This window comes from Elaeis guineensis, chromosome 7 (genome assembly GCF_000442705.2).
Source record: "Elaeis guineensis isolate ETL-2024a chromosome 7, EG11, whole genome shotgun sequence".
In the NCBI taxonomy this organism is placed as follows: Eukaryota; Viridiplantae; Streptophyta; class Magnoliopsida; order Arecales; family Arecaceae; genus Elaeis; species Elaeis guineensis.
In genome coordinates, this window is record NC_025999.2 from 40,585,412 (window position 1) to 40,595,279 (window position 9,868).

Here is a 9,868-nt window from a genome sequence, read left to right on the forward strand (position 1 = left end):
ACACTCAGTCAATAACTTACTTATCACAGAAGTTTTCATAGAAAAAGAACTTGGGTTAAGTATCCAATATAGTTGATATCTATAAGAATAGATGTAAGTGGATGCAGGGTTTGTCCTAGTCTAGGTACATAGAATTTAATATTGAAAGGGTTCAACATGAGGGTGTAAAGGTGTTTACTTACCCATACATTCAATGTACCAAATCTGATGTGAATTATACCTTGTGTGTAATCATTGATTTTGGGCTGATCCATGATATGATCTGTTGAAAACTGTGAAAAATATTCTCAAAGTACTTGAGAAGTACTAGAGGAGCAGTGAATTAGAAAAGTTTTAAACAGCATACTGTATTTATTTCAGTTAAATGTTGTTAGTAAAGATTGCTTAGGGAAGGTGCCCGATGAAAGGTTTATCATTAAGTTGGATCTAGTCTCACCGAGTACCCACACACATCCTAGGCACTTTCACCTCATTCATGATATGATCATAAAATGAGCTAGTATTAAAGAACAGTATAATAGGACTAGTTTACTAAGCCATACACAGCAGCAGTGTAATCACCATTTTGATTGCACGGGCATCAGGTACAGGGGTGATCAGCTTTAGTGCAAGTGGGAGATTGAAAGAATAGTGCCCTATAAGTCAATCGTATGGAGATGCATTGAGATATTTTTTTATAATCTTCCAACTCATTTGCATGATATTAGTTATTTTATTTATATGAGGATTATGTTTTATCATTTACTGCATTATTTTTTATATGATTATAATAAACCCCATATATTAGGATAATGATTTTAGGGCCATGATGAGATCATGCCAGTGAGATCTAAAATTTTGATAGCCTCAATCTAAAGTATTTTCAGTCATTGGATCATCGAGTCGGAGATCGATGACTCCAATAAGATTGGTATATCCTATGTATGCTCGATGGAGAGGATGGTTGATCTCACAACAACTTTTGTGATGACACTAATATAAGGATGTAGGGCTCATTAGAGAATGAATTCACTGAATAGATCCGTAAAAGAATATTTGATGGAGCCTTACAGCATGTCAGCAAATGGTTCTTCAGTGGGAGTGGTGCATATGATCTTTTGACCCGAGATCACCATGGTACCTTATATGCATGGATCCTTACTTTGATTTATTCTCTAGCACACTATTTTGAGATATGTATAGGATATTCTGGATATGGCTAAGTGTGCATGAGGTTGTGAGTGGTCAACAAAGAATCGGTCACCCTTTGTAGGAGGAGAAAATATCCTATGCGATCTTATAGGATGGTGACTCTAAGAGTCTCTGGCCAGAGCAGGGATGAACAGTAGAAATAGTTTCTACTGATTCATTAATCGAGTCATCATCATCAGATTGAGATATATATAGTTAGGTATTTGAGTTTGATATATTTTCATACTCATAGTCTTTTCGGGATGTTATGTGATCGAAGGATTGAATTGTATGGTAACTCACCACGAAAGGATAATTTTGGTATTTTCATCAAATTCTAAATCTTTCGGGTAGTCATGACATATTGCTAGATGTCAATCTTGACTTGTGGACTCTCTAAAATAAAAAGAGTTTAATTCGAAAATCAATTAGGAAAAGTCCTAGTTGATTGGGACTCTCAAGCTGACCTAATCCAATCGGATTAGGGTTTCATCGAGAGTTTGGATCCACTGTTGGCTAGATTTGAAACCCAATGGGTCACACACAATAAAAATTTAATCTTGATCCAATTAATTTAATATTATTATAAATTCAATGGGTTAATTAAATTGTTAGCACATGTATTAACCCAAGTTTTCAATTCGATTCAGTGCAAATGTGTTTGTGCTAACCTTTTGCTTATTGCCTTGACCTAATATGATTGGGTTTGAACCTATTTTTAAATATGTGGCTTATTTGATTTTTAATGGAAGAGTTTCATTTAAATCCATCTTCTTCATGTCAAAACCACACAAAAATTTAAAAGTGGCATCACATTTATTTTGGTTTAAGGAGAGGAGTCCTTCTCTTCCACTCCTCTTAATTTTCTTACATTTTCCATGCATCCTTTTATTTTTGTGCATCATCAGATGATGCCTTGGGATTTGGGATATGGAAGAGGGAGTGGATTCTTTTTCTTGGAAGGAACTCCATGCCAAAATTAATGTGGGGCACCCCATTTTTATGGCATTGAAATTGGAAGAGTCCATTTCAACGTGGACTCTTAATTCCTTCCATATTCTTCATGCATTTATTAATTCCTCATGACATCAAATGTTTCTTGAGATTATGGGTGTAGAAGAGGAAGGAGAGTCCTTCTTTTGGAAGGAGTTTGAATGCCAGATAATAATGGAACACCATATATTTGCATTGGATAAGATAGAGTCTTAAGTGTTAAGGACTCTTATTTATTTTACACGTTCTCCCTTTCCATGTGCCATATTACGGTGTTGAAATTTTTTTCTAGTAGAGGAAGAGTCCTTCTACTTGTAAAACACTTCATTTTCCATGCCATATTCATTGGGATTACACATAAAAAATTTATATAAGCATGTAAGGAAGATGGGATGCCAAGAGTTGGCATCCCTTGATGTCTTGTGTGGCGCCCCTTCATCCCTTATATAAAGGGCACCCCATATGGCATAAAAATTATCCAAAATTTGTTTTGGATGTGGGATTTGATGAGAAAGTGATAAGAAAAATCTGAAGTGAAAATAGAAAGGGAAAGGGAAGGAAAAATAGAGAGGAAGAGAGGAAGAAAAAAAAATTATGAGATACTTGTCCTAAAATCAGATCGTTCATGTGTTAAACATAAAATCTGATGAGAGTGTGGTTTGATACTTTGAAAAAAGATTTCTAGAGTGGTCATAGTGGAGGTCATGAAGTCATACAAGAAATGGTGTATCATGTTCTTGCGAAGGACTATCGGCGGCGCACTTAGGAAAGAGGCTGCAGCACCATGACGTGTTAGGAAGGGCCCTAATCAATCCTGTGTGGATCACCATTAGAGGGCTTCTACTTTGGAGTCTCATGAAGATCTTAAAATTACTAGTTCATAGTCTTCATGGTGGTATATGACTTTTGGTCTTCTACTCATATGCATGTTTTTGTTATTTGATTGTAATCATCAAGGGGTTCCTAGGATTTTTGAGTTTCGATGGATGAGTTTAATTGTTAAACTTAGATTTTATTATTATATGCATGTTAAAAAGTTTTAAAATCTATATTCCACTACATCATTGGAATCAAACAGAAATCATAAAAAATATTTTGAAAAAAAATCTGAGAAAAATGCAAGGGAAAATTGAGTGGCAAAAGTTGCAAGAAGGGTGGTGAGATTTTTGGCAAGAGTTGCTAGTGTGCCCTAGAATTTGGTTTTTCCATATGTTGGAGCCAAAAATTAAATCTTAGGTTGTGAGATGTCTGAAGAGCATCTTCCTGGTATCTTTTTGGTGGCTAGATCGGAAGTAATTGGGCTTTGATGCGATCGTACTGCAAGTTCGAAGCCGACAGTGTTCTTGAGAAGACAAGACTGCAGCAGCGCACTGGTTGGAAAGGACCTTGCCCAACTTCTGTGTGGATCACCATTGGAGGACTTCTACCATGGAGTCTTGTGGAGAACACCAACATACCACTTTTTCATTTTGGTGAAAGTATAAAATTCTATCCCTTTTGCATGCTTGTTTTTGTTTTATCGATATTGGCAAGATGATTCTAGGATTTGGATTCTAGCTCGATAGTTTTATTTGATAAAGCTATTGATTTGTATGATTTTAAAATTTTAAAAGTTATTTTTCACTGCATGGCCAAAACCTAACAAGTGCAAAGTTGTAGCATAGAATCATTCTTGTTCATATATCCTACCAAAAATGTTACATTATTTCTAGCATCGATCTTTAAACTCAAAAAATATTTTTGACTTTATTTGTACCATGATATTAAATTTTAATTATTAGAATTATAAATTTATGAGAATTTAGAATTTTTATTATCATGGTAACTTGATGCTTAAATTGATGCATAGTTAAAGGTGTTATACATGCCCAAATGATTAGGATTTGCTATATTACTTGAATATGCTTGTCATTTGTTATATCTTTCATTGCACCCATATTTGATTTTTGGCATGATAATTTGATTGCCATTATGATTAGGAGAAGCATGTCAAATTACATAATTTGTAGTGTATATTTTATATAGTCATAGTTAGGACGTGTCGAGACCAGTTCAAAATCTCTTTTAAAAATTATATTAAGTTGTAATGTCGGAATTCACTTTTAAATCAAAAGTCAAATTTTTAAGATTAATTGGTGTTGAAAAAATGTGAAAGATAATTTTTTAATTAGATCTGTATGCTAGCCTGGCCAACTCTGTTGGTGTCTAAGAAAAGCTATGGGGAGCCTCCCACCTACTTACCTGGCCAATTTGGTCTTATTGAATTTTTGACTTAAATTGATCAGTGATGTAGATATTACAAGGGCCTTCCTTCAAACTTGATCGATAGAGTATGTCAAAATCTTAGTGAGCTTATTGTGCTATCCACAAGGCTTACTATAGAAATTGACATGATGTTAATCAAGTGCATATTGATGCTTATGGCATATTTGAATAGTATTGCTTTGTTGTGCTATCCACAAGGGCAGTATTGTTTGGGTATGACCATATAGGATTGAAGAGTCAACATACCTAGAATACTATAGTTTGTTGTACTATCCACAAGACTATATATGATCTAGAGATCAGAAAGAAAGATGTTGAGAATTATAGAGGTACAATTGACAAAGAGTTACCTACTTTTGAACTCATGAATACTTGTTGTGCTATCTACAAGGTGTTTGTGAGAAATAGAGATCTCAACCCCACTAAAAATATTAATATATTTCTTGATTTTTATATTTGAGGGGTATGAAGTTTGATAAAATAGTGGAAGACACAATTAGATAAAAGTCCTAGTCTAGTTATGCATGTCATCATGAGTTATCTGCTTATGTTGTGTTCTTATTGTTGTAGATTAACTGCACACATGGCATCCTCACTTTCACTTAGAGGTATCCTAGATGCAAATAGGTTGACTGGACCCAGCAATGTCGACTGATTAAGGAACTTAAGAATTGTTCTTACTCAAAAAAAAGTCTCCTACATTTTGAATACATCTGCTCCAGATTCTCTTGGGGAAGATGCTTCCGAGGAGAAAAGGGCCACATATAAGATGTGGAAAGATGACAGTATGACTGTCAAATGCAACATGCTTGCCTCCATGAGCAATGAGCTTCAGAGGCAGCATGAGGATATGGATGTTTCCTCTATTCTCTATAATCTCAAAGAGTTATATAGAAAACAAAGTCGAACTACTTGATATGAGATATCAAAGTAGTTGTTCTGTGCCTGCATGACTGAAAGAACCTCCATGCAAACGCATGTCCTAAAGATGATTGATTTGATCACTCATTTGGGACAACTGGGTTTTACCATGGATGGTGAACTGAGCTAGGATTTTATCCTGTAGTCTCTCCTTGACTCCTCTTAGTTTGTTATTAATTATCGTATGAACAAATTGAACATAAGCTTGTCTGAACTGCTGAATAAGTTGAAAACAGTAAAGAGCCATTTCAAGGATAAAAAAGCTCAGGTTCTTCATATTGATAAGATCAGCAAGAAGAAAGCAAAAAAGGGTTCTAAAAAAAAGATAAACCCTAAGGCTGGCATCTCCCAGAAGAAGGTGAAGAAGGTCTCCGCTAAAGGTACTTGCTATCAATGTGGCAAGGAAGGCCACTGAAAGAAGAATTGCAAGGAGTACCTTACAACTGTAAAATCGATAAATGTTGCTAAAGGTTTGTATATGATATAAACCAATTTATCATTAAGTACTTCAATATTAGATTCTTGAGTATTGGATACCGCCTGTGGTTCACACCTTTGCAAATCATTGCAGGGTCTATAGAAAATAAACAGTCTGAATGAGGGTGACTTTGAGCTGTTTGGCATTAGTGGAGAATCCATTCAGGTCGAAGCTGTTGGAACCAGAGTTTTGAAGTTGTCTTCGAACAAAGTTATGAAATTGAAAACTTGTTATTATATTTCTAATATTGTTAGAAATATTATTTTAGTACCATTATTATTGGAACAAGATTTTGAAATAAATGTAAAGAACAATGGTTGTTCTATTTACTTTTCTAACGAGTATTATGAAAGTGCTTTTATTGATAATGGTCTTTTATTTCTTTCACTTAATGATAATGTATTTCATATTGATAATATGAAGAAAAGAAAGAAAGAGGATGTGAATGTCACATACCTCTGGCACTACCGACTTGGCCATATAAATGAGTCTAGGATTAACAAGTTATACAAGGATAATTTTTTTGATCCTTATGATTATGAATCATATGGAACTTGTGAATCTTGCCTCATACGAAAAATGATCAAGACTCCATTTACTAGACATGAGAAAGGGTGAGTGACATATTAGACCTTGTACATACTGATGTATGTGGTCCAATGTCGACTCAAGCCAGAGGAGGATACTCTTACTTCATCACATTTACTGATGAAAGGTCTAGGTTTAGATATATGTATTTAATGAAATATAAATCCAAAGTCTTTGACAAATTTAAAGAGTATCAAAGAATGGTTTAGAAACAAACTGGTAAAAGTATTAAAACTCTTTGATCTGATCCAGGAGGAGAATACCTATCTAGTGAGTTTCTCGATTATTTGAAACAAAATAAAATACTCTCTCAATGGACATCTCCTTATACTCCACAATTAAATGAAATTGTGGAGAGGAAGAATCGCACCTTATTAGATATGGTGTGGTCCATGATGTGTTTCATGGATCTTTCGATATCTTTTTGGGGATACGCCCTCGAGGTTGTAGCATATATCTTAAACAAAGTACCTTCGAAATTTACTTCTAGCACTTCATATGAAATATGGAAAGGAAAAAGATCAAATCTTAAGCATCTTAAGATTTAGGGTTGCCTAGCTTATATAAAAAATATTGATGGATATAAGCTGGATGCTAGATCAGAAAAATGTAGGTTTGCAGATTATCCCAAGGAGAGTATAGGATACTACTTCTACAACCCCACTCAATAAAAGGTGTTTGTTGGTAGGCATGCCATATTCTTGAAAAAAGAGTTTATCCAAGAAGGAGACAGTGGGAGGTTTGTTAAATTTGAAGAAGTTCGAAACCTACAATCCATCCAGGATTCACTAAATAGTTCTCAATCAGATGTGTCCATTGTTGAGGCATAGCCACTACACATACCTCCTCTTCGAAGGTCGAGTAGAGTATGTAATATACCACTCAGGTATGGATTTGTCATTGAGAATGACAACACATCCCACATCATTGAGAATGATGATCCCATGACCTATTCAAAGTTGTGATGAGTAGTGACTCTGACAAGTGGCTTAATACCATGAAATCTGAAATCAACTCCATATATGTCAACCAAGTATAGACTTTGGTTGATGCGCCTGAGGGTGTGACCTCAATAGACCGCAAATGGGTTTTCAAAAAGAAGATTGGAGCAGATAGCCAGGTAGAGACCTATAAGGCCAGACTAGTGGCAAAAGATTTCAGATAAAAATAAGGTGTTAATTATGAAAAAAAATTTCATCAGTAGCCATGCTCAAATCTATTAGGATAATGCTTGCTATTTCAGTATACCATAACTATGAGATCTGACAAATGGATGTCAAGACTACCTTCTTCAATGAAAATCTTGAGAAAGAAATCTATATGACTAGCCAGAGGGATTTGTCTCAATTGGGAGAGCAAATCAAGTATGCAAGCTGAATAAATCGATATATGGATTAAAGCAAACATCGAGGAGCTAGAACATTCATTTTGATGAGACAGTCAAATCAATTGACTTCATCAAAAATGTGGATGAATCTTGTGTGTATAAGAAGAATAGTGGGAGTTCTATTGTCTTCTTGATCTTATATGTGGACGACATACTGCTCATTGGGAATAATATCCTGTTGTTGCAATTGATCAAGACTTGGCTATCACAAAAGTTTTTCTTTAAAGACTTGGGTGAGGCATTTTATATACTTGGTATAAAGATTTATAGGGATAGATCGAAAAGGATGCTAGGCTTATCCCAGTCTAGTTACATTGACCTTGTGTTAAAGAGATTCAACATGGAGAAAAGTAAAAGAGGTTACTTATCCATAGGTCATGGCATACAACTCTCCAAGAAGATGTCTCCTAAGACACCTGAAGAGAGAAATAGAATAAGTTCTATTCCTTATGCTTTGGCAGTAGCATCAATAATGTATGTTATGTTGTGTATCAGGTCTGATGTGGCTTATGCCTTGGGCATTGTAAGCAGATTTCAGGTAGATCTTAGGGAGGATCATTGAAAAGCTGTAAAAAATATACTCAAGTACTTGAGAAGGATTAGAGATATTTTTCTGATATATGGTGGATCTGATTTAAAACTGAAAGGTTATACCAATTCTAGTTTTCAATCTGATCCGGATGATAGCAAATCTATATCTGGATATGTGTTCACCTTGTAAGGTGGTGTAGTAAGTTAAAAAAGTTTCAAACAGCAAACTGTTGCTAACTCGATCACTGAGGCTAAGTATATTGTTGTAAATGAGGCTGTTAAGGAAGCCATCTGGATGAAAAAATTCATCACTAAGTTGGGTGTGGCTTCAGGAATTAAACAACCAGTGCTCCTTTATTGTGATAATACTGGGGCAGTTGCTCAAGCCAAAGAACCAAGGTCTCATCATAAATCCAAGCACATCCTAAGACGGTTCCATCTCGTTCAAGAGATAGTTGAAAGATGCAATGTGATCGTAGAGCAAGTAGACACCAAGAACAATATAATAGACCCATTCACTAAGGCTTTGTTAATGCAGCAGTTTGACCGCCATCTTGATAGCATGGGTATCAAGTATAAGGGCGATTGGCTTTAAGTGCAAGTGAGAGATTGGAAGACTAATATCCTATAAGCCCATCATATATGGAATGTGCTCGGGTGTTTATTGTAATTTATCTTCTAGACTCATGTAATTAATATTTATGTTATTAATAAAATAGGTATTTTTGATTCATTATATGCTGTATCTTATTAATTTTAAGATTATAATGAACCCCATAGGTTTGGACAATGATTTTAGAGTCATGATGAGATCATGTCAGCGAGATCTAAATCTTTGATAGCTCTAAATTAAAATATTTCTAGTCATTGGTACATTGAGTTGGGGATCAATGATACCGGTAAGACTGGTATGTCCTATGTATGCTCAGAAATAAGGGTGGTTGATCTCACAACCATATGTATGGTGGCACTAATACAAGGATATGGATTCTCATTAGAGAATGAGTTCACTGAATTGACCTTCAAGAAAATATCAGATGGAGTCTTATTTATATGTCAACTGATGATTTTCTAATGGGAGTTGTGTAACTGATCCTTAAACCTGAGGTCACCATGGTACCTTGTGTATATGGATCCATACTTTGGTTCACTACCTAACTTGATTCTTTGATCCTTATGTGGGGTATTCTAGATATGGTGAAATATGCATGGAGGTTGTGAGTAATCAATAAGGGATCAATCACTCCTAATAAGGGGAGAGAACATCCTATGTGATCTCATAGGTCGGTGATTCTGGAAGTCTTTGGCCAAAGCAAGATGATAATTAGAAAAAAAATTTTAATATATCATCAACTAAATCATCACCTTCAGATCAAGATACATAATGATAAATGATTGAGTTTGACATATTTTCATGCCCATAGCTCATCTGAGATGTTGTTTGACTGAAGGATTGAATTACATGGAAATTTACCACTGAAGGATATTTTGATAATTTTTTATCAAAATTGTAAATCTTTTGAGTGGTCATAACA

At 34.9% G+C, this 9,868-nt stretch overlaps 1 long non-coding RNA gene across 1 annotated transcript; it reads left to right on the top strand.

Moving 5' to 3' along the window:
* The first annotated feature begins 2,580 nt into the window (after positions 1-2,580).
* Positions 2,581-6,169, top strand: LOC140859215 (uncharacterized). Its single transcript, XR_012142677.1, has 3 exons — positions 2,581-3,641; positions 4,999-5,819; positions 5,921-6,169. It is a non-coding gene; the product is annotated as an uncharacterized lncRNA (long non-coding RNA).
* The last annotated feature ends 3,699 nt before the right edge of the window (positions 6,170-9,868 follow it).